The sequence below is a fragment of the Chelonia mydas genome, chromosome 8, assembly GCF_015237465.2.
Source record: "Chelonia mydas isolate rCheMyd1 chromosome 8, rCheMyd1.pri.v2, whole genome shotgun sequence".
NCBI lineage: Eukaryota > Metazoa > Chordata > Testudines > Cheloniidae > Chelonia > Chelonia mydas.
In genome coordinates, this window is record NC_057854.1 from 27,619,454 (window position 1) to 27,643,625 (window position 24,172).

Consider the following 24,172-nt stretch of genomic DNA (forward strand, 5'->3'; position numbering starts at 1 on the left):
GTATAGCAAGGTCAACAGGAGTTTTAACAGATCATCAGTCAGCTTGTAGGTATTTGAGGAACTGGCCAGTTTTGTTTTGCCTCCACAGTTCCTGGCAGGATGGACAAACCTCCTTGTGGTAGATGTTTGGGGCTAAAGTATTTCTAAACTAAATCATAAGCTAAAAATTACATTTCTGATGAAATTGGACTTTAAGGTAGTTGGCTCTGTGCCAGATATTCTGGCTGACTTTGGGGGCTGAGCTGTTGTATTCTTGGCTTCCTTTTCTTCCTGAAGCACTGAAAGTGCACATACCCTGGCATGCCTCTACAACCCACTGCTTGACTCCAGCCTGCCAGACAAACAAGCAGAGAAGAAGCCTAAATGAAATAAACTGCCCCTTTTCTCAAATGGAGGGTATGTGTAGCAAGTTCTGCTAGTTATGTGACTACTAACCACACAACTTGGCTCAAACCCCTATACATCCCACCCCTGGATAGGGTTGCCAACTTTATACTCGCACAAAACTGAATACCCTTGCTCTGTCCCGTGCCCCACACCTTCTCTGAGGCCCAACCCCTGCTCACTCCATCCCTCCTCCCTCTGTCACTTGCTCATTTTCACTGGGCTGGCTCCGGGTTGGGGAGTTGGGTCGCGGGGGGGGGGAGGGGGGGTTGACTCAGTCTGTGGGGGCAGGCTCTGTGTTGGGGCCGGGGATTCGGGATGCGGGAGGGGGCTCGGCTCCGAGCTGGGGCAGGGGGTTGGGGTGTGGCAGGGGATGAGGGCTCTGGCCGGCTGGGGGTGCAGACTTTGGGGTGGGGCCAGGGATGAGGGGTTTAGGGTGCAGGGGGATCTCAGGGCTGGGGATGAGGGGTTCGGAGTGTGGAAGGGGGATCAGGGTTCGATAGTCCAGTTGTCCTCTAAATCAGTGGTTTTCAAACTTTTTTTCTGGGGACCCAGTTGAAGGAAATTGTTTATGCCCATGACCCAATGGAGCTGGGGATGAGGGGTTTGGGGTGTGGAAGGGGCTCAGGGCTGGGGCAGAGGGTTAAGGTGTGGGGGTGAGGGCTGCGGGATGGGGCCAAGAATGAGGGATTCAGGGTGCGGGGGTGGGGTCAGGGCTTTCGGCTGGGGGTGCCGGCTCTGGGGTGGGGCCAGGGATGAGGGGTTTGGGGTGCAGGAGGGGCTCTGGGTTTGGGGGGAGCTCAGGGCTGAGTCAAGGTGAGTGTGCAGGAAGAGGTCAGGGCTCTGGGCTGGGGGTGCAGGCTCTGGAGGGGGGCTAGGGATGAGGGGTTTGGGTGCAGGAAGGGGTTCCAGGTTTGGGGGGGGGCTCAGGGCTGGGGCAGGGGTGTAGTGTTGCGGCACAGACTTACCTCCGGCAGCTCCCAGTCAGCGGCGCAGTGCGGGTGCTATGGCGGGCTTTCTACCTGTTCTGGCACTGCCTTCCGCGCTGAGCCCCAGAAGCGGCCAGCAGCAAGTCCAGCTCCTAGGTGGAGGCGCACAAGCGGTTCTGCATGACTCTTGCCCACAGGCACCGCCCACCTCCAGCTCTCACTGGCCGGGAGCTCGGGGAAGTGCTCGGGGCGGGGGCAGCACGTGGAGCCCTGTGACCCCCCCTTCCTAGAAGCCGGACCGCTGCTAGCTGCTTCCAGGGCGCAGTGCAGTGTCAGAACAGGTAGGCACTAGGCTGCCTTCGCTGGGCAGCACCACTGACGGGACTTTTAACGTCCCGGTCGGAGAAACTGACCAGAGCGACCTTGTGCCTTACATGCTGCGACCCGCTACTGGGTCGCGACCCGAACTTTTAAAAATGCTGTTCTAAATTGTAGGCTCTCAACTTGTGGGTCATCTGGAAAGGGAGGGGAGTCACAACCACCATCCCTTACCGTATAGGTAGGCTGGAGGGGCCTGTAAAATTATGAGAGGAGGGGGTCCTCTCGCTCTTTTGTGACATGAGTACGTGGCATGGGAAATATTGATAGCCACTTCTCTAATGTGAAATTTGTGAGTTCTCAATCATTAACTCTTCCTGTCTACTTAGGAATGACTCATTGATTTACAGGCATCCAGGTGTTATTAGACAAGAGTGGTCTTTCCCATTGTAGGTTGCTTTCAATCTCTATGGGATCATTAATGGTGTTCTGTTAAACATCCCAATCAATGCAGTTTTTATGGCATTCTGTTTGATTTATATCACAAAGTGTGGTAGAAAGAATAACAGAATGAAAAGACAAAATGCAACAGAATTACTAATATAAGAACAGGTCGGATAATGAATACGTGGATTGAAAACAACATTAGAAGCAACTTTTTTAAAAAAAATCTTGAATTGAATGAAAGATGGATGTGCCTGGGATAGTTCTTTTCTTATCAAACTAAACCATGAAACCAATGTGGATCTATTCATCTATGGCAGAGGATCCTCTGGTGATTATTGTTACTGTGCTGGTGAAGAGGGGGGAAAAATAGAAAATGCTTCATTTCTCTCTACTGTCATCACTCATCCTAATGAGGACAAGAAAGGTTACCCCTACTAGGAGCGTGATGCTTTCATGTACTCTGAAACCCACCTGCTCACTTCCTAATGAGAATGTAATGTATGGATGCACTGTGATCCTGCTATGTTGTTTTTGAAATACATTACACAAGGAATAACTGTCAGCTGCTTCTTCAGTAGCCACGACTTTTTAAATTTAGACACTTCATGATATGCACTTGAAATAAATTTGTGGGATCCTTTATTCTGATTGTTACAGACCTCACCAGATGTCACGTATATCACTTATAACTATGATTCTGGGAGGTTTGTTGGCTGCTTTTGACTCAGTAAATATGTTTGTTTGCTACAGGTTCAGTATATTACTTCACTGGCTAATGTATAATATAGTATAATACACATCCTGACAAATATTGCAGTTTGAGTTTATAATTTAAAAAGAACTGACAAAGCCAATCAGTTTGCAGAGACTATTAGTTGGAAACACAATATTTGTAGCATGTTATTTTTGACATACGTAAACCATATCATTTGTTTAATGTTCTTCTGTTCAGGATGTGTATGTATTTGGGAATCATACAATGGTGGCATGAAATATTTACTACAAGATAACACTGTACTTTATAACTTTAAAGTTTCTATTGCTTCTAGTTTAAATCCTGCGTTATTTAGTTATTTCCAGTACCTGTCTGTAGTTCTGAGCACTATTAGACAAATAAAAATACAAAATTACAAATACAGTGTACAACATATCTCAAATGGAATGGATTGCTCCTAGTTGAAATCATCAATACAAAGATAACGCTGATATAAACCACCTTGTTCATTCCCTCTTTCTCAAGAGACCTGAGAGGAAATGATGGGCTTTGCAGGGGCCCCCAAAGATTGACTGTTCCAGAGTCTGTCAGACTAAAGCTTGGATTGAGTAGAAATCATAATGGAAAATGTCATGCTCCCATCTTTTCCATGTTATTCCAGGGACCTGTTTGCTTGAGAACCTCCAGTGGTTAAAACTGTGCACAGTGAGAGCTGTAAACATCAGGTAACCAAGTTCTAAGAGTAGTGCAGATTACAGAACACTACAGGTAATACATTCTTTCTATGAGGCATCACTTAATGCAGAAGATGGCCACCTGCCTATTAACTTCAATTTTAGAATGTTCTCATGATGTGGCCCCATGTAGAGCACATTACAATAGTGACAAAGGCAGGGATGATTATAGTAAGGTCTATATTTGAAGGAAAATGTCACATTCTTCTTGCCAGTTTTGGATGGATTTAAATTGTTCATGATGTTCCATCCTAATTCTTTAAATAAATTATTATTGTTGTGTGTTCACAATATGTCAAATACCGTGGCCCCAAATATGCCCTTAGTTTCACCCTACAGGCCGGCTGACAACAGAGGGGTTGCAAAGATGTAATTAAGGGTAGATTTGAAGCCCCTACTGTATGTCTAAAAAGGCAACTTTCTTCATGGAACTTATATTTACATAGCCTTCATTGTATAGTGTTCAGTGGAGACTTATATTGTAGTTTGTTCTGAAAAAAATGAAATGCAATTTAATATTAAAATTTTATTCTGCTAAATATTTTTGGCAATGACACATCAAATTAAAATACGATAGGGCTGGAATTTTCAAAGAGGGTTAATGAAGTTGGGTGTCCAACTCCCAGTGCAAATCAACTGGAGTTGGGTTCTAGCTCTCTTAAAGCCCTTTGGGAAATTCTTAAGTTAAATTAAGCAGTTAAGCTAAAGGTCAAATGGTGATGTTTGCTGTCAAATTTGGAGGGTGTATCTAGTGGGGTATTAGAGGGGGTCAGTCCTGGGTCCTGTTCAATATTTTCATTAATGACTTGGAGTAGAGAGTGTGCTTATAAAAAATGCAGATGACACCAAGCTGAGAGGGGTTGGAAGCACTTTGGAGGACAGGTTTAAAATTCAAAATGGCCTTGACAAATTAGATAATTGGTCTGAATTCAACAAGATGAAATTCAATAAAGACAAGTGCAGAATACTTCACTTAGGAAGGAAGAGTCAAATGCATAACTACTAAAAGGAAAATAACTGTCTAGGTGGTACTACTGCTGTAAGGATCTGGGGGTTATAGTCAACCACAAATTAAATGAGTCATCAATGTGCTCCAGCTTCTAAAAAGGCAAATATGATTCTGGGGTGTATTAACAGGAATGTTATATGTAAGACACAGAAGATAATTGTCCTGCTCCACCTGACACTGGTGAGGCCCCAGTTAGAGTAGTGTGTCCAATTCTGGGCTCCACAGTTTAGGAAAGATGTGGACAAATTGCAGAGAGTCGAGAGCAGCAAAAATGATAAAAGGTTTAGAAAACTTGGCCTATGAGGAAAGGTTGAAAATACTGGGAAAGTGTAGTATTGACAAAAGAAGACTGAGGGGCAACCTAATAAGTCTTCCATTATGTTAAGGGCTTTTATAAAGAGGATGGTGACCAATTGTTCCCCATGTCCACTGAAGGTAGGACAAGAAATAGTGGGCTTAATCTGCAGCAAGGTTAGCTATTAGGAAAAACTTTCTAACTGTAATGGTAGTTAAGCTTTGGAATAGGCTTACAAAGGAGGTTGTGGAGTCCCCATCATTGGAAGCTTTTAAAAACAAGTTGGACAAACACCCATCAGGGATGCTCTCAGTTTACTTGGTCCTGCCACAGCACAGGGGGGCTGGACTTGATGACTTCTTGAGGTCTCTGCCAGTCCTATGTTTCTATGATTCTATGTTTTACACTTTGAAAACCCACCGAGGCTAGCTAGCTATACATACATTTCTTTCTCTTGTGGGGGTCTTCTCTGAATATAGAATCATATTGTCAGTAAAAACAAGTAAGAATTTGAAATGAGTTAAAGATGGTCCTGTACTCTTTAGGTCTAGATTTCTTCCATGTCAGAGGGTGTTTAGCTAAAGGACTTGGTTAGGCCCATCTATACTATTAATAACGCATTTCTCCTAGTTGATCCTATTTCTTTGGCTGATTTTGTGAGTGTTTGGGAAAGAAGATTATTTTATATTTCCTCAATATCGCATTCATATGTCTATCCAAAAGCAGCTCTGTTCCTCACTTGTGTGTGTATGTGGGGGAGGGAAGAGTAAGTAATTCAGCTTGACTGGTAGGCACAAAGTCTAGAAAAGCAATCAATTACTTCCCTTATCTCAAAAGAGTGTGTGATGATGAAAGAATTGCTTAGGTCAGTTTCCACTGAACAGTAGTCCACTGTGAAAAAATTCATCCTAGTCTTTGGCCTGCTAATAAAAGTCACTCATAGAGCAAAGTAATTTTCAGTCAGAAGGACATTTAGGATCAGGGAGTTCACCATCAGGAGTTCAGGAGACAGGGAGCCGAGTTACACTTAGCCAGTGGGGAAAATGGGAAATACAGGGTTAGGCTGGAGGAATCTTGGCTAGGTTATTTTATCTTTTTACTTTTTTGGGCGGTGGGCGGAGAGGAAGTCAGTAGCTATGAGTCCAATTTTACTGGGTTAGGGATCTTTCCTCCTACTAGTTGGCAAAGGTGGGAGACCAAGATCCCAGATTCTTGACTGACAGGTTAGTTTCAGAGTCGTCGGCCAGAAAATGTCTTCAGGTTGGTTGGTCTATTCAGTCTCTCCTTAGTGGACTTACATCCAGAGAGATGTATACCCTCACCTCTGGAAACCATGCTGTCTTCCTGGTCAGTGACCTAAACCCTAGCTGTGACCTTAGGGAGATACTGCGTAGATTCAGTTCTCTCCACAGCATCTCTGTAAAACATCTGATTCCATAGGGCAAAGTCACAGACTTGGGAGGGCAGAGGTTTAGTGGCTGCATAAGTACCACATGACTGTTTTAGAGGGTATCAGCTTCCTTTTCAAGGATGTACACTGGCATATGATGCTGTTGGACTGCAGAGTTCTTGAGGCCTCTGTGCTGCTGAAGCTACTGGGACATGACATAGTGTCCATATGTATTGTTTTAAATCATTTAATTTGGTTTAAACCAGGACATCTGCTTTGAATCACAGAATGAAAAAACAAATGAAGATTTCTAATATTATTACAGTATATTCACTTAAGTCATAATACAAAGATTAGTGTTACATAAAGGCTTTCATCATAAAAATTTATATTCTGATGAAAAAGATTGTGTTAATGACACAGAACTACTGAAAGTTAGCACTCTTCTATGATATGTAATAGAAATTTAAAATTTTTATCCTTCAACCTATTTTTCCCCATTATACATATTATACCACTTTTACCTCTACATTTCCTATATCTATCTCACTGATAAGCTTAAAAGAGGATATTTGAGAATTAATGATTTGACAAAAATGTTTCAATTTCTATAATGTACGTAAAAAAAGGTGTACCGTGACTTTTTATATCTTCCCCCACACCTAGATTTAGTTGGAGGTAAAATGGTCAGTCAGTCAGTTGGATGATTCTTTCAGCTACTGAGCAGCGTTAAGACTCAAGACAGAAGAATTTTTAAAAAAAGTATACAGTTGTATGAAAAGAAAAAGCATTGAGGACATAATTTGTTATATTATTTCTACCAGGGTTTGCAGTATCATTTCTGGCTTGATTCTCCTCACATACCAGTGTAAGACATTGATACTGCAAACACCTTTAGTTTTACACACATTGGCCCTGATACAGGAAAACATCTAAATACATGTTTAAGTGCTTTTCTCAATAAGGATGATTTCCTGAATCGGGGCCATTGGTACTCCCATTGAAGTCTGGGTACTACTCACTTACATAATGTTAACTGTGTGGGTGTTGACAGGACTGAGGACTAAATCAGAAGGAAATGTAGCCTTCCCAGTTTTAATGATTTTATCACAAGTGGTATTGTACTATTTTATGTTTTTTCCCCTTAAAGTCCCAACTGTTGGAATCATGTTATTATCTGAGAATCTCTGCTTTCATTTAAAAAAAAAAAGTTCTAGCCCTTATATTGGCGGCAGATGTTTGAACATGTGAATCCTAAAGGCTCTAACCCTAGATAGCAAATAAAAAGAACCCAAACTGTATTATTTTTAGAATCCCATTAATTTTAAAGCAATCTCATGTTTTTTTTTGTGGGGGGTCTGACTCATAAATTTTTAAACACATGGGTTGACAATATTTTACAGCAGTTAATTAAGTCAATGATGTTCATTGGTGCAAAACTAATGTTAAATTGGAGGTGAATCAAGCCCGGGATGTATTTTATTTGTAAATTACTATTAATACAGAGAACTCCTAGTTTCATCTGCCAGTATTAAAAGCAACTCATCTTTCAATAACATCCTTGTGATTGTTTTGAAGGTGATTGTTCAAAGTACATTTTAAGAATTTTTTTTAAAAAGATTTTAAATTAAAGTTTTAAATCTTCAGAAGAACTTGTGGTGTAGGCTTAAAATTACAAATAAATATCTGCCTTTTGTTGCAGTTTTTAATTTGCCGATAACTGCATTCTGAGTTCTATGTTTCTCTTAGAAGAGCCAATAACATCACTAACACATAAAACAAAGGTTGGACCTGCATTCCTTATGATGCTTTCAGTGCAAATGATAGTATCCAGTTCTTTCAGGAGAAATGGAGTATTTAAATACAGGTCTTGGCATGTAAATGAGATGAAATGGTTTTTAACTATTTTGTTTTTAAAATGTATTTTTGGCTTTTATACCTACCCGATGTTCTCGTAAGGATTTTAAGATAGAACAGGTTTTTAAAATGTATTTAAATTCACCTTTAGTTTAATAATCATTTTTATGAAGAAGTTAAACAATTTGAAACAATGCATGTTTGCTTTATAACATTTTCTTGTTCTAAAATGGAACTGCAGTGTAACAACAGGACAACTGTGCCGTTTAGTTTAATATACTCTGCCACCAGTCTTCAGTCTTAGTCATCATGGGGACTGGTACTGTTTATATTTTTCAGGATTTTAGCATAATCAGTATTCAGATTTCTCTTCCATTTTATCTTGCCTATCCCTTGAGAAGAAAAATGATCAAATCTGTAAAAGATAGTTTTCTTCCCATTTAGGGACTATCCTGAGTGGGGTGGCTGGGGTTTAGAGCTGCAATACACTAGTGAATTTAGGGAGAGGTAGTACAGGAATCACACACCAGTGCACAAGGGAGCTGAATCCCAAAATCATGGTGTAGCCTTGCTTCCTCTAATGTCCAGCCCACTCCAAAGACTGGTGCAACATGGGGAGGATGGGGGCCATGTCCCTGCCTCCTCTTTTCCCATTTTGAGGCACTGTGTTCCCCTGGCTTTGTGCACATAAAGTAAATGAGATTGGGGGGATGCTCCTTGCACCCATGACAATGTTGGTTGGAGACAATCTGACTCTTTCAATAGGAAAGAGCAGTCATAAGATTATCAAATACTGCTCCAGCGTTGTGGAAACTTTATTGCTCAGTCCCAGATACCTTTCCCTTCTTTTCACGTACTCGCAGCAGGCCAGTTACAGTTGGGAGTCCATTCCTGAGGCCTTTGTTTAAGCAAGTAAATTATTACAGTTTTTCCTGATTAAGGACGGTGGGGTCCCTGATATTTTCCTTCTGATAGATAATATGACTGCAGTTGGTCATGATGAAATATTCTAAAGCAAGAATCTCTTATGGGTAAATGGGCTCAGAGACCCAACAGTCACTACTACACTGTAACTATTTTGCCAGATTAACTCATAGTGCCGCTTTAGTCCTGTGACAAAAACCAAAAGGCTGATCTGTCTCAGCATCCTAGCCAAATTCTTTGCCAGAGCCCAGAGCAAGAATGTGAGGTTCCTCCTTTTCCTACTGTAGTGCTCTTTAAATTAACAATAAGAAAAAAAATAGTCTCCCATAAGGAGATATAATGAAAGTCTTCTGTGAAATCTGTAACATATAATCAAGGATAGAGTGTGGTATGATGATGAGCACATTATTCTGTACCTGATACTGAATGGAAGTTATTAAAAAATTCTAATTATAAAAATTGCAAAATGAAAAATACAGTAATACAAAGGTAATTGATTAACAAAATACATTTGCTAAAAAAATCATTAATTTTACCTTCTGTGTGTTTTGTGGATTGCACAGTAAGTAAAATAATTAGTGGTGTGTGTCTGTGTGTGTGTGTGTCTTTTTATAAGCAAATTGAAGTGTCTTAAAGCTAGGACCTTTGAGCTCTGTTCTACTGTTTTAAAGAAGGTGAATATCTTGGAGAGAGCACTGGTATTTCTGTGCTGTGAGGTGGTACAAATGACAACCTAAGCTGCTTTTTTTGACTGGACAAATATTTGAGTCTGGCTTTGGATAAGGTTTCCACAGTAAGGCTTCTGGCAAAGCTTGTCAGTATTTTATCCAGACCTGTGTCCCCATGTGGGCATCTACATCTTTTAAAACAGCAGATGCCTTTTTTTGTGGCAGTCCAGAGGGGCAATCTTTTATTGATTGTATATAATATACACCAAAACAGTAGCTGTGATATTATCTTTGTATGAGAGATACATGCCATTCAGCTAAAGCTGCACATATGTAAACATACTGGATCTTTGCACCTTGATTTCACACTTCAGTGAAGACCACTCACTAACCCAGAATAAATTTTTCACGGGCCTAAATAAAGGCAGAGGGACCCATCCAGGACTTTCAACAAGTGAGGGTAGGTCTGAATCTCTGAAACAAGAGATCACTGTATGGTTTCAAAGACTTAATTCTTTTGCATCTTCCTGGTACTCTGAAATTTTTCTCTCAGGTCTCCTCCCAGATAACATGTTTTGAAAGAATAGGGTGATATTCTGACAGTCTTTTGGTGGTTTTCAGGGGATCTTTACTGCAGCAACAAGAAATGCAGCTTCCAAATCCTTTCTCCCTTACCAACTTCAAACCTTTTGCAGGATGGAGAATTGGTAGTGGTTCAGCGTCCAACAGTGAGGCCTCCACAGGACGCTTTCTTGTGCACTGGTCCCAGTATGTCTCCTGGACTCAGCAATTTCAGTTCCCATAGAAAAAAAAGAATAAATACATCTCTGCATCATCTTGGACAAAGCAACTTAAAGAACCTCCTATCACTTCATCCCAACATCCATAATCGCCTCAAAAATTTATGGCATTATCCTGTTGCTAAGCAACAAGCAATACAAGCTGTATGGTGAGTCTTCAGTTAGATATAGCTGTTGCTTCTTGCAAAAAGTCTTCATCTGTTTCCTGCCCTGGATATCAGAGTTTCCCTTCAGAACATAAGGGAGAGAATGAGCTTTATAAAGAAGTTTGTGTCACCCAGCTGAGCTGCAGATAATTCAATCTACAACTCCGACATGTTCATTATGATTATTGGAAATATGGGCCACTACAGATCTTTGTGCCAAGTTGCATAAACTTTGCCACATAGTCATGTCTAAAAGATTTATTTTTTTCATTGCTTACCATTCCCTTTTGTTATCTGCTACCCACCTTGAAGCTTGGAGTTTCTTCTGCTTTGTCCTTGAGGCTCTCTGTTTCCAGATAATGTTAGACTGATGGTTCTTCCCTGGTGGGGATCTAGATGCTTTGAGAATGCCTCAATTAAACATTTAGGAGCTTTTGAAGAAGGAGACTCATGCCAGGTCTTGTGGGTAAGTGGTTACCTCTCTTGGGTTCCCTAAATCACTTTCCAGTTTATTCCCTTCTTCATTTGACACTTTCCCCCATTACATTATCAGTCGGGGAACAGTCTTCTCTGATGGGATCAATGAACTTAATTACTGTTTTTTGACTGGTGGTCCTGACTGTGCATTTCTTTCCCGGTCTGACAGAATGACTGGCACTATTTCACCTTGTCAATGAAACGCACCTTTGTGGTATCATACTTGTATGACTAATCAGAGAAGACAGAGAAAGAAATATTCAGTGGAGACCTTCAGTTCAGCTGAGTGTCCTAAAGAGAACAATTTATTATCTTGGATTCTGTAAGTAAGATTGAGTAAATCCTCAGATAGGAGTGGTTAGAGAGACTAATCAAGTCTTACGCTAAATAAGTCTGCTGGGTTAAAAGGAGAATGAGAGACTCATTCTTAGGTGTGCTATAGTGAAATCAAGAAAACAATCATATTTACTTCCCCACCAAAAAACAACAAAAACATGCTATTAATTTTTAAAATAATTTTTCTGTTTCAATATTATTTTCTAGAAAATATCCAACCATCTGGATAAAGAATCATTTGCTTGGCCCACCTTGCTGAATCTCTCCCTCCCCACTTTGACTTTTTGAAACACTAAGGAGATTAAAATGAGAGGCACATCTATTCATGCATTTGCTGATCCAAGATGATAGTAAATACTGTTCTTGGATTTTCGTCTGTGGTCCCTCCTGTTGTTAGTGACCATTTCCAATTATGGGTATTATTTCCCTTGAAGTGTGATGCTAAGCATATGCTCACCTTCCTGCTAAAATTTGTATTTCTTTCCTCCTTAAGTCAAGATATATCCTGTCTGATTTCAGCGCACCTTTCCTGACTGATTGAGGGTCTTAGATTTTTTTACCCTCTCAACAGATCCGTGCCATTCAGAAAGTCAGAGTCATTGTGCCTTGCGCATTGGAGTCACAAATAGGGCATTGGGTCCTACAAATTTGTTGTTCTCAAATGGATACAATCTTGTGATATTTGGTAAAGGGCATTATTTGTGCAGTTACACTCAAAGCACGCTCAACCAACAGTGCAATGATTTCTTCATGAGCAGAAAATTGGAAGTCATCCATTTAGGTGTTCTGTGATACACCCACTTAGTTTCCTGGCATCTGCCAATATGGCTATTAGCTACTGAGTACTTGAAGTTGAAGTGTCTCTATGTACTCTCTAACAAGTTCTGCCGTGGGCTAATGGTCTTGCTTGTCGTCTCATCTTGCATCTCCTTTTTTGTTTTTGTTTGTGAGCTTCCACTTGGAAGCCCATCTTTTGCTGTAAAGACAACCAAATCGTAGATAATTAAATTTTCAAATAATAATTTTCTATTACTTCATTAGACCAGAGTAGGACCCTCTACCCCCTTCACTTTTCACATCAATATTCTGTTTTCAGTGTATTTATGTAGGACTAGCTGATCGGAGGGGGTAGGGACACACACACAGTTATTCCTATTTAAGCTGTTGAAATAGGCATCTTGTAGACCGAAAAAGAGGAGGAATTCTGGGAGCACCAGAGAATAAGAAATTCCTGTAATAGAATTGTCTGACATGTGAGGATGTATAAACCTACCATCTGTCAGGCATAACCAAGTCACAGGGTACAACTGACTGGTAAGAATTTCCTTTACTCTCTCCTCTCTTTAATCCCTTCTCAAGTTTTATTCTGTTCTTTTCTCGTATACGTGTTCTGAAACTGTTAAATGTGTAATAAAGAATAACATGAATTTGTATTACTAGTAACTCAGTAAATTATTCTTGACTTAATAAATGAAGGTTATTATCCATATTGTATCTGTCACAGCTGAAAACTTTATGTATATGGATGAATGCAATCCAGTCACTGGTTTGTGGACACATACTGCTCCAGGGAGTATCACAAATCCACATATGCCTGAATCTTTGATTTTGTATTTGGATGTCTGAATTAGGTGAAAGTTGTGTGAACGTATCCATTTTTAAAAAGGGGCTTCACAGAATACACTTGTTTTTTTAAAAAAATCGGTATACATTCAGTTAATGTCAGTTGCCCAGAAGGATAACTGAGGGTTCAATTTTGCATTTTTTTGTAGAGGGAGTGGGACACTGTGAACCACTTTTTTTTTAAAGGAATTACAGACTTTTACAGGACTGCCGTTTTATGCTGAAATGGACCCAGGGCCTATAAACAGTCTGGGCCAAATTATTAGTTAGTTTCCATAACTGCACTGATGTTTGCATTGTGTTTTGCAACATACATTTTGCACAGTTCTACTACTGATAACAACTAATTTCAGGAAAGACTATGGCCCAGATTGTGCATGGCCTCTGTGTCTTTGCCCAAGTTAGGAGAGTAGGAGGCTCCCCATGCTCCAGGTGCTTCTCATACTTCCTGCATGATTTTCTGCACAGAGACTGATCCCTGCTGTGTCTGCAGCAGCTAGCAGAGCTGGCTGACCTTCTAGTTGTGACATACTGCACCTTCCTAAGAGGCTGTTGTGATAACTGGACGTATAACATCACCCTAATTGTGAGCTCAATTTAAAAAGTAAGTGAAAGTTCATAAGATGGCACAATAATCTATAATAACAAATGTTGGTGTGAAAAGGTTCAAAAGGGAGGCAGAAAGACTACATTAGTCCAAACTAGGACTGTCAATTGATCGTAGTTAACTCATGAGATTAACTTAAAAAAATTAATCAGGATTAAAAACAATTAATCACGATTAATCGCAGTTTTAATCACACTGTTAAACAACAGAATTCCGATTGAAATGTATTAAATATTTTAGATGTTTTTTCTACATTTTCAAATATATTGATTTCAGTTACAACACAGAGTACAAAGTGTACACTGCTCACTTTGTATTATTATTTTTGATTACAAATATTTGCACTGCAAAAATGATAAACAAAAGAAACAGTATTTTTCAATTCACCTCATACAAGTACTGTAGTGCAAGCTCTTTATTATTAAAGTGCAACTTACAAATGTAGATTTTTTTTGGTTACATAACTGCACTCAAGAACAAAACAATGCAAAACTTTAGAACCTACAAGTCCACTCAGTCCTACTTCTCATTCAGCCAGTCACTAAGACAAACAAGTTTGTTTACATTCACGGGAGATAATACTGCCCACTTCTTATTTACAATGTCACCAGAAAGTGAGAACAGGTATTCGCATGGGACTTTTGTAGCTGGCAGTATAAGGTATTTATGTGCCAGATATGCTAAACATTTGTATGCCCCTTCATACTTCAGTCACCATTCCAGAGGACATCCTTCCATGCTGATGATGCTCGTTAAAAAAGAATGTGTTAATTAAATTTGTGACTGAACTCCTTGGGGGAGAATTGTATGTCCTCTGCTTTGTTTTACCGCATTCTGCGATATATTTCATGTTATAGTTGTCTCGGCTGATGACTCAGGACATGTTGTTCATTTTAAGAACACTTTTACTGCAGATTTGACAAAACACAAAGAAGGTACCAGTGAGAGATTTCTAAAGATATCTACAGCACTCTAGCCAAGGTTTAAGAAGCTGAAGTGCCTTCCAAAATCTGAAAAGGACGAGGTGTGGAGCATGCTTTCAGAAGTCTTAAAAGAGCAACACTCCAGTGAGGAAACTGCAGAACCCAAACGACCAGAAAAGAAAATCAGCTTTCTGCTGGTGGCATTTTACTCAAATTATTATTAAAATGAGCGTGTGTCAGTCCACACTGCTTTGGATGGTTATTGAGCAGAACCCGTCATCAGCATGGATGCATGTCCTCTGGAATGGCAGTTGAAACATGAAGGGGCATACGAATCTTTAGCACATACGGCATGTAAATATCTTGTGACACTGGCTACAACCATGCCATGCAAACACCTGTTCTCACTTTCAGGTGACTTTGTGAACAAGAAGTGTGCAGCATTATCTCCTACAAATGTAAGCAAACTTGTTTGTCTGAGTGATTGGCTGAACAAGAAATAGGACTGAGTGGACTTGTGGGCTCTAAAGTTTTACATTGTTTTATTTTTGAATGCAGTTGTTTTTTGTACGTAATTCTACATTTGTAAGTTCAACTTTCATGATAAAGAGATTGCACTACAGTACAACACTGGTTTTTCTGTCAGTGTTATTGGTCCAAAATTGTGTTATTAGTTTTAGCCAGAGGCCACTTTATTAAAAAATTAAACCACTATTCAGGTGTTTATTAGATTTATCCAGCTTAAATTTTTGCTCATTACGTCAGTGAAATAATTGAAAAACTACATTTTTCTATTCAGTGAATTATGTCCCTGATGCAATACATAGTTTCTGTGTTGGTATTTCTTTGCAATACATGCTTTTAACTTTTTTTTTAGTCATAAAATAGTTAACAAATACATCAAACAATTTTGTAAGTATACTATTAATTATTATTATTTATTAAAGTAACAACTTGAAGTACAACATGTACAAACATATATAGTAAGGGAGACAGTACCTGCTCCAAAGAGCTTAGGTACTAAATAGACCAGACAAAGGATGAGAGAAGGATGTATCATAATTATGTAGATGGAGAACTGAGGCAGAGAGAGATTAGGGCACATTTTCCAAAGAGGTTAAGGACAGATTTTCAAGTGCTCAGCACCCACAAAGGGGGGTCATATTTCAAAAGGGCTCACCAGCTAGCAGCTGCTTTTGGGTAAAAATTTTGAAAGTGCCTGAGTGACATAGACATGTGATTCTCATAGGCTTTCACTGACACTTATGGACAGATTTTCAAAAGAGCACAGCGCACAATAGCTGAGCTCTTTTGAAAACCTGGATCCAACTGTGGGTGCTGAGCTCTTTTGAAAATCTGGCCCACTGTAACTTGCCCATGGCCAGAGAAGAAGTCTATTGAAATGCCAGGAGTTGGATCCAGATCTTCTGAGTTCCAGTCTACTGCCTTAACCACAAGACCAAACTGCCTCTCAATACCTCCTATGTAGACAATTATAAATGCATTAGAAAGGATAAACTACCTAGAAGTAGCTGCTTGAGTAAGGCACTGTAAGGAATTTACTGTGGCTATATATCTGTGCATCAGTGTATTTCTCTGCCTGTTCAAAATGTTCAATTTGTCTTTTGATTGCAACTCATTCAGTATCTTTAGTTTAGTTCTATCATAGCTCACACAATCAGCATGATACACATTCAGGAGTACAATGCTCAGATGAGTATATTGCTTGATAAACTACTTGCAAGCATACAGTATGCAAGTCCTTTACTGATTTTAAAATGTGACAATTTCATATATATATAATTTAGCTTGTTACAAACTAGAAATGCATGGTTGATTAGGACTGGGTGGGTGTCTGTGTTTGCAGATCACCATTCCTATTCGCCTTAGCCTTCTATTTTGGCTTCTTTAAAAGCTCCTCAAATTGTACAGTTCCTCATCCTGCTAATCTGACCTCTAGGACAGGTTCATTTTATAGATTTCGGGCTGGGAACAGCAGGAAACTTTATAATCTGGCTTTGCTGTATTTAGAATATAGATAATCATGATTGTGGGATTAAAATATCTAGGTTTTTGAACATTAAATTCAATGTCTTGTCAGAATACCACAGAGACCTAAGGAAAAGTATATTAATTTTAAGTGAATACATACAATATTTCCTACAATGTGGGGAATATTACAAGATTACAGGTGAATTAATTTCCACGATTCCTTATGAGCTTTTGTAGAAGATACTGTATTGGCCAAACAAACAAACAAAAATTAAATATGTGTAATGGAACACAAATAAGGTAGAGCAGAGATTCTGGGTGCCATAGTTTGAATGGTTGTGACAGATCCAGTTTTTAGGATTTAATGGAATACATTTCCAGATCCATTACCGTCTATAGTATCGGATTTCTATAGTGTCTGGGCTTCCAATATCATTGACAAACTAGGGCTAAATTTAGAGTACAATGCAGTAGAAAGTTGGAGTTTTGGAGATCAACTAAATGTCTTCATCTTTTATTAGCATTAGTATAAATGTATGGAGTTGAGGTTTAATAAATAATTTGTCTAAAGAACCACAGGTACGTATCTGAATTAGATCATTCAAATTGGGACTTTGTTCCACATGACATCAAATACCATTATTTGGAGAAGAATTTACTGTCTGTATTCAAAAATTGCCTTCTTGAGAATTCTAGAAGCTATGGTATATTATAAATGGGGAACCCTGTGACTTCTTCTGAGGGGTCTATTTATAATACATGCTCCGTTGCATGTCATGCATCCAACTACTTTATATCTTTTATAATCACTCATTTTAAAATGTCCTCATACAGTGCTCAAAATACTACACTCCCAAGGCTGGTTTTATAACTAATGGAGTGTTATACCTTGGATGTCTTTTAGCACTGTACACTGTTTTGATTTTTAACCACTCCTTTACAGCTATTAGCACAGCAATGTAACAATGTCTGTGAACTGAAAGGAACACAGTGTCTTTAGTTCAGTAGCATATAAGGATTTAAGCACTGCTTGCATATTTCAAATAATTTTCTTCAGATTGTCACTAAACATAAATAGTACAGCACTTCAAATAATTGTATATCAATACTGGTTCACTGATATTATTCAAACTGATTTATGAAAACAACAAGAGTAAACGGGCAGAAGGTAGTTAAGATCAGAGTCGTGTATTTACAACAGTGTCTTCACAATCATGTAGGTTGCTGCATCCTTTTCCTTCATCTTAATAAATGTAGAAACAGTCAGCAGAGCAATCTTTGAATTGGTTCATTATTATTCTCAGATTGTTGTTTTTATTAATTTTAACCAGACATAAAATTCTTGCAACCTTGATGATCCAGAACTCCTCCATTTATTGACCATTTGTCCCCTTGACAGTTCAGGTATTTTGGTGCAACATGAACAAGTAGATCTTGTTAGACTAATAATGTAAGCATAATCCATTTAAGCACTGATAATTTATCATTTTATATAGACGATGAAAGCTAGTTCTTAGGAATGTGCATGAGATATGGGCTGTGGTGTTATATCTGGTACATAGATGACATTCAAATCTCCATCTCCTCTGACTCAGCTGGTGCAGTTGAGTATCTTAGTTGGTGTCTAATTGAAAGTAGAGACTGGCTGTGAACACAGATTGTCCAAAGAAGCCATATTATGTTTGGCTGTTTAGACCTTTTGCATTATGATAAATCTCATTGGAACTTATCCAGGATGGATCTCATAATTGAAACAAAACTATTTCTGTGCCCCTTGCTGTTGCTGAAATGTTGATTGGAGAGGACAATGATAAGTAGACATCCTGCATAGATGGGAGGTGAGTGGGCATTGGGCTAGAGAAAAGGCTGAAGGAGGGAGGAAAAAAAGGCTAAGAGAAGAAAAAGGAGAAAATACAGTATTAAATTATGCCTTCATCCCCAGACTGGCATTTGTTTTTCATGATAAATTTGTGCGCCCTTCCCCTACGTTTGACTCACCTTCTATTGTAAAAATGAAATTGGGAGGTCTTCACTATTCCAGATTCAGATTTTAGAAAAGAAATAGAGTTCAAGCTGGCTGGTGAGCCAAAATTGACACTGAAAGAGTATCTGGTTTCTAAGGAGAGAGGAGCTGAGAGAGGAAAGGTCCAAATAGTCCAGGAAACTTTAACTGAAAAAAGGGAGGTGCAGAGGGGTCAGAACAGCAAAGAAAAGTATTTACCAATTTTGTCTCATCCTTTATTAGGAACTACTTCTTATAATGGAAGAATTAGTTTCATAACCCTGCTACCAAAGTTCTGTTTAAAGGATTTTTTAAATGAAATGTAAAATTAAGAAGCCTTGCTCTGGTAGCAAGAAGCCACAGGCCATGGGTGCCATCATTCTAATAATGCATAACCTTATTAATGTGCTGGGTGTGGATGAGGGCTTGGTGGTTGAAATGCAGCAACCCGCTGATTAAGATGCTTTACCCACTGTTTGTCACTCAGTCTTACAACCCAATAATCTAACTAGATACCAAACTTCCGCTGGATGTTCAGGTACTAATAGTTTCCAAGAATGCTATTCATCATCACAAGAAGGTTGTGACTTCTCTTTCAGATATCAGTCTCTACAGGGTTGACCAAGGCTTTTGTCACCTCCAAGTTGGATTACTGCATTGTGCTCTACATGAGGCTGTTCCTCCAATTCCATCAGAAATTGCAGCAAGTGCAGAGTGTTGGGGCCATTTAAACATTGTTTTCTGGAGGGAGTATGCCAGGCTTGTACTCCTGGATATGCTATAAAGTGTTAGCTTTAATATAAACAGTTTGGGTTCTGCTTACCTTAGGGCCATCTCCTTGTGCACTTCTGTGGCAGTTGTCATCAACCAAGGCATTAAAGCCTGTAGTCAACTGGTTTAAATGAAAAATGGTATTGATAGCATGACATTCTTGATCAAGGAATTCTGTTTTGGAATTGACTTCACACTCCTCTCTCATACCTCTCACTCTCTAAACTTTGATCGCCAGAGCACTGGATTGCTGACCTTCGGAGTCTGCTACGAAGTTCATCCCTTCTCCCAATCTTCTCTTGGGGATGGTGGTGGGTACTGAATAAGGTTTTGGAATTCTTGTGTAGATGGAAGAGTATTTTGCTGGCAATAAGTCAATCTATAAACACTTATGTTTAATTTTTCTTACTGTTGTATATACACTTAGAGAAAGTTAGAACATATTTAAAAAAGATAAACATGAATTTTGTAGTAATTGTAAATGTGAGCACATTACACTGTATTGTATGGTAATAGAGGACCATTGATAATTGTTAGTCAAATAGCAAAAAAGCAAGTGAACTGATAATACATATTTAGGGATAGTATTCTCATGATTGAGAAATGTTTATTCAAAGCTGTAGTAATGTGTATATATAATTCCAATGATATTTACAATATCATTTTCAGACAGCTTTAAAACACTTTTATTTCAGTTTGAAATATTCTTTTGAATGAGTTAAAAAAGTGGCATCATCTGTGTGATCATTGCTTATTTATCGTTACATTTCCATATTAAAATATAGTAGGCCAAATTCTGTGCTAATAGCACACCATACAGTCCTGTTAAAATGATGAGCCTGCACAAGGTGAAAGGCACTGTAGTGTTTGCCCTAGTTTTTGTTTTGTTTTGTGCTTTAATATATTATAATGTATAATGCAAATTATTATATCATATACATTATAATACTTTGCATTATAATATATTGAAGTTCAGTTTTCATTGCAAATGTGTATTTAGAGATTTCAGATATTCAAGGTAAAACTCTAAGTAGTTTAATTTTTACAGCTGTACCTGAGTAGCTGATACACCTGTCTACTTTAGTGTTCCTCTGAAGCCACTGATTAATGATGTATTAACAGTATAATTATACGTTTAAAAATTTTCTGTTCCCATACTGTCACAACATGCAATCCTGTAAATATATAAAAGCAATAAACATATTGTATACAACAGTCCTTTAATTTTAATACATTATGTAAGATAATATATATCAAGCAATATGAAATTGCTTGAGTGCATGGTGTATCGGTACAGGACTGTTGCATGAATGATCCATGTCACTGAATTTTAAATTTACTTAATAGGATTAAATGTGTAATTACACTGGGCCCAATCTGCTACCCTTACTCACATTGACTTGAGGAGAGTAAGTTGCTACTCAGTGTGAATGAAGGTGGAATGTTTGGGCTCATAATTTGCAATTTTAAGAGCACTGATGTTGGTAAAATCCTTGGGATAGTATAAAAATTGCAATCTAATCATTATCAGAATAAAAGCAGCTACACTATAGTTTTCCTATTTTGTATTTATAGTCACTTAATATTGTTAAGGCCTTACCCTCTGGTGCCCTTTCCTCTATAAACAGTAAATCAGACTCTCTCCGTTACACTCAAGAAATCTCTGGAAGAGAGGGCCAGTCCTGATTCTTGTCTGAAAGGGGGCAAGTATAACCCCCCAACCGAGTGCTAACTGAAGATCCCTTTTTTCCATCTTACACGGGTGGCAAACTCTGCTCCACATCACAGGCTTCCATAGAATCTTGGAATTTTGCCATGGCTAGCAGGAGTCCTGCGCACACAGACACCCCCTCCCGCTCCCCACAGACACTGCCCCCTCCTTTTGAATGGACACACACACACACACCCACCACCCTTTCGAATGGCCAGTCCCGTAGTTTATCTATGGCCTTTCAACTGAGAATCTCCATATTCTTGCCTGGATCATTTTTTGACTTGAACGCAACTGAAAATATTCCCTTTGGCAGTTCTTTTAACTTTGATTGTAGTAGCAGAATAGAATAAAATGTCATGGCTAAAACTGAATGAATGAAAAAGGATGTGTAAGGGCACTTTCCTGTAAGTGGTTCAGTGCCCTCCTGAATGGGAGTCAGGGTACTATTGTATTAATTTAGATGAATATAGGGGCCCAAATATGTTAATATAATGCAGTCACTGACCAACAGTAAACACTGTTAGACAAGGTCCGGGGGTTGGTATATAGAGACCCTCACCCTGTTTTAGTACCATGGCAATCCTTTTAACATTTTATTAAAGATAAAGAAAAGAAGGAAGAACAGCTAAAGCATTTGAAATGTAAATTATGAAGCAAGGCTTTCATTTTAACAACATCCTTTGTTCCCTTTCCCTTTAGCCCTCCTTCCCTCCCCCCTTGTTTGACGCTCTTAAATGGTATCAAAGATGATAATAACTTCCCTTTTGCGGAAAAGAAAAGAAGTTACGGGTAATTGAGATGGCCTGGAGCTGTTGTTGCTGTTGTTAAAGTCTGATCCCGTTTACTCCCAAGTGGTGCTAGGAATTCAGCAGGAGCTGGTAGAGGTGGAGCTTTCACCTGAGTCCCTTTCTCTGGCCTAGTCTGGTCAGGATATCTCTCAAGATTAGGATGGTGAAGGCCTGCGGTTCGAGGAGATGGGGGTTGGGGGGGTGGCAGCCATGATGAGGAAGCTTGATTCAGTAGCCTCCCTCTGTTCTTATTTGCCCCCTAAAGTCTCTTTCTTTAAAGACCCAAAAAGGGAGTGATGGGTGGAATAGCCTGTCCCCTCATTATTTTCAGTTAGGCCTAGTTTCTGACACACCAGTTTGGTTCATTATATTTCTCATTTTCTTGTTCACCATGCATGATCTTAACACAGACCTTGAGTTATATCAGGAGATCTGTTTGCTTAGACTAATTCAGTCTTTCTCTCTCCTTTTTGTAGCTTTTCCCATCAACTTTTGTTTACAGGTTATTGTGACCTCTTACGAACTTTCACTTTTTACAGCTGAGCTCACAATTAGGATAAATTTGTAGTCTCAATTATCAGAACAACACTCAGATTCTTGTGGAATCGATCCCTGATACTGGTATCAAAATCTTTTTTCAGAGGCTCAATGAAAGATGTTTAAAATAGACACCTGTCTGTACAGTGTGGAAGGAAATTATGTGTATTTGTGTGGAAAGAAATATTTTGATATGGCGAGAACTGTTGCCTTCAACTAGTTTTAGGCCATGGAAAGCAAAATAATATATTTGGAAGTGGCTGCAGTGCAGATTTTGAGCTGAGTTCTGAACATTGCATGCTAGCTTGTGTGACTACACCAACCTGTTGCAAGCTTGCTAATCAGGACAGTGTCATGTGCTGTTCAGGATTTTTCCAAAGCAACAGTTATCTCCTCACTGACCTTTCACAGGGACCGAAGCTCCATTCCTGCATAGTTTACCTGCACAGCAGGGACTGAGGCTCTCCTCCCCCCCCCCACCACTTGTTTCATGGTTGCTCCTGTACTTCCCAGTTCCTGCTGTTTCAGTGTGTGGTCCTCACTCAGTGCTCTACACACCCCTTGTCTCTCTGGCTATTCACCCTGTTCCTTCAGTCGCCAGGTTCAGCCTTTGCAGCTCAGCAGGAAAGGAGCTTCAGTGCCTTGCAGAGCTTACAAATCCCACAGTTGCTGCGTCTCCTCTTGGGCAGTGAATATAATCTTTGTGGAGACTAAAACCCCATTCTTGCAGAGTTTAAGCATGGGGAGGAGGGTCTGAACGCTGTCTCCCCTCTCCCTCGTCAGTCTCTTGTGCTCACTCATACTCTGCACAGACTTCTCCTGAGCTGTTGGACCTTCTTGCAGAGTTTATAAACTCCGCAGCCCCTTCTGTCACTGAGTAATTATTAAACACTAATTATAAGGTGAATCTAGTAAGATGTGGTCTCAACTTCTGGAGATGAACAAAATGAACCTGTGTGGTATTTGAAGAACTCATTATATTTAAGTTTCTGGTCATGGTATAGGGTAAAATTTAAGGCTGTTAGAGTCAACTTTGGCTATGCAATTGCATCTGTTAAAGTCTTAGATTTTTCTTTTTAAGTGAACCCTGGATTTTTGATTTCCAGCCTCTTTAATTTAAGTTTTAATTTACTTTTCATTAAGCCACAATATGTTTTTAAAGCATTTTTCAAAAAGGATAGTAATGCATGTGTTTATTGTAAGGTGTGGGAAAGGGGTTCCCTGGGAATACTTTCCAGTCTCTAGTAAAAATGAACTTGCATTATACGTGGCTAAATGGGTTGTTATGTAAAACAACTATCTGGGTTGCTAAAATAACATACCTTAATAAACAAAAATGCTCTCCCTCCCAGTCACCCCCTTGAACATAACTGTAAATATATCCAGGCAATACACTGGGCTTTAATGAATTCTTGAAATAAATTATTGATGATCATGAATTTTTATTCACCAAAGCCAACTAGAGCTTCACCCCTGCAGTTTTATGAAAGTAAATGGTGTCTGTATATTATAACTCTATTAGCAGAAGCATGATGTCCTGCCGCTGAAAGTCGTGGATAGAATATTTTAGCAATATGGAGGTCAGTACTTCAGTAACCCTTAGGTTATGTAGATAGTAATAACACACACTTTCTTATCCACAGCATATCATGTGTGTACCAAAAAGAAATTGGAACAAGACTAAGCATAGAATCACAAATATATGATGAGATTAGTGACATGTTCACAAGGATAACAAGTAACACGTTCCCTCAGGCACTGTGGGGCTGGATAGTGTGCAGCCCTA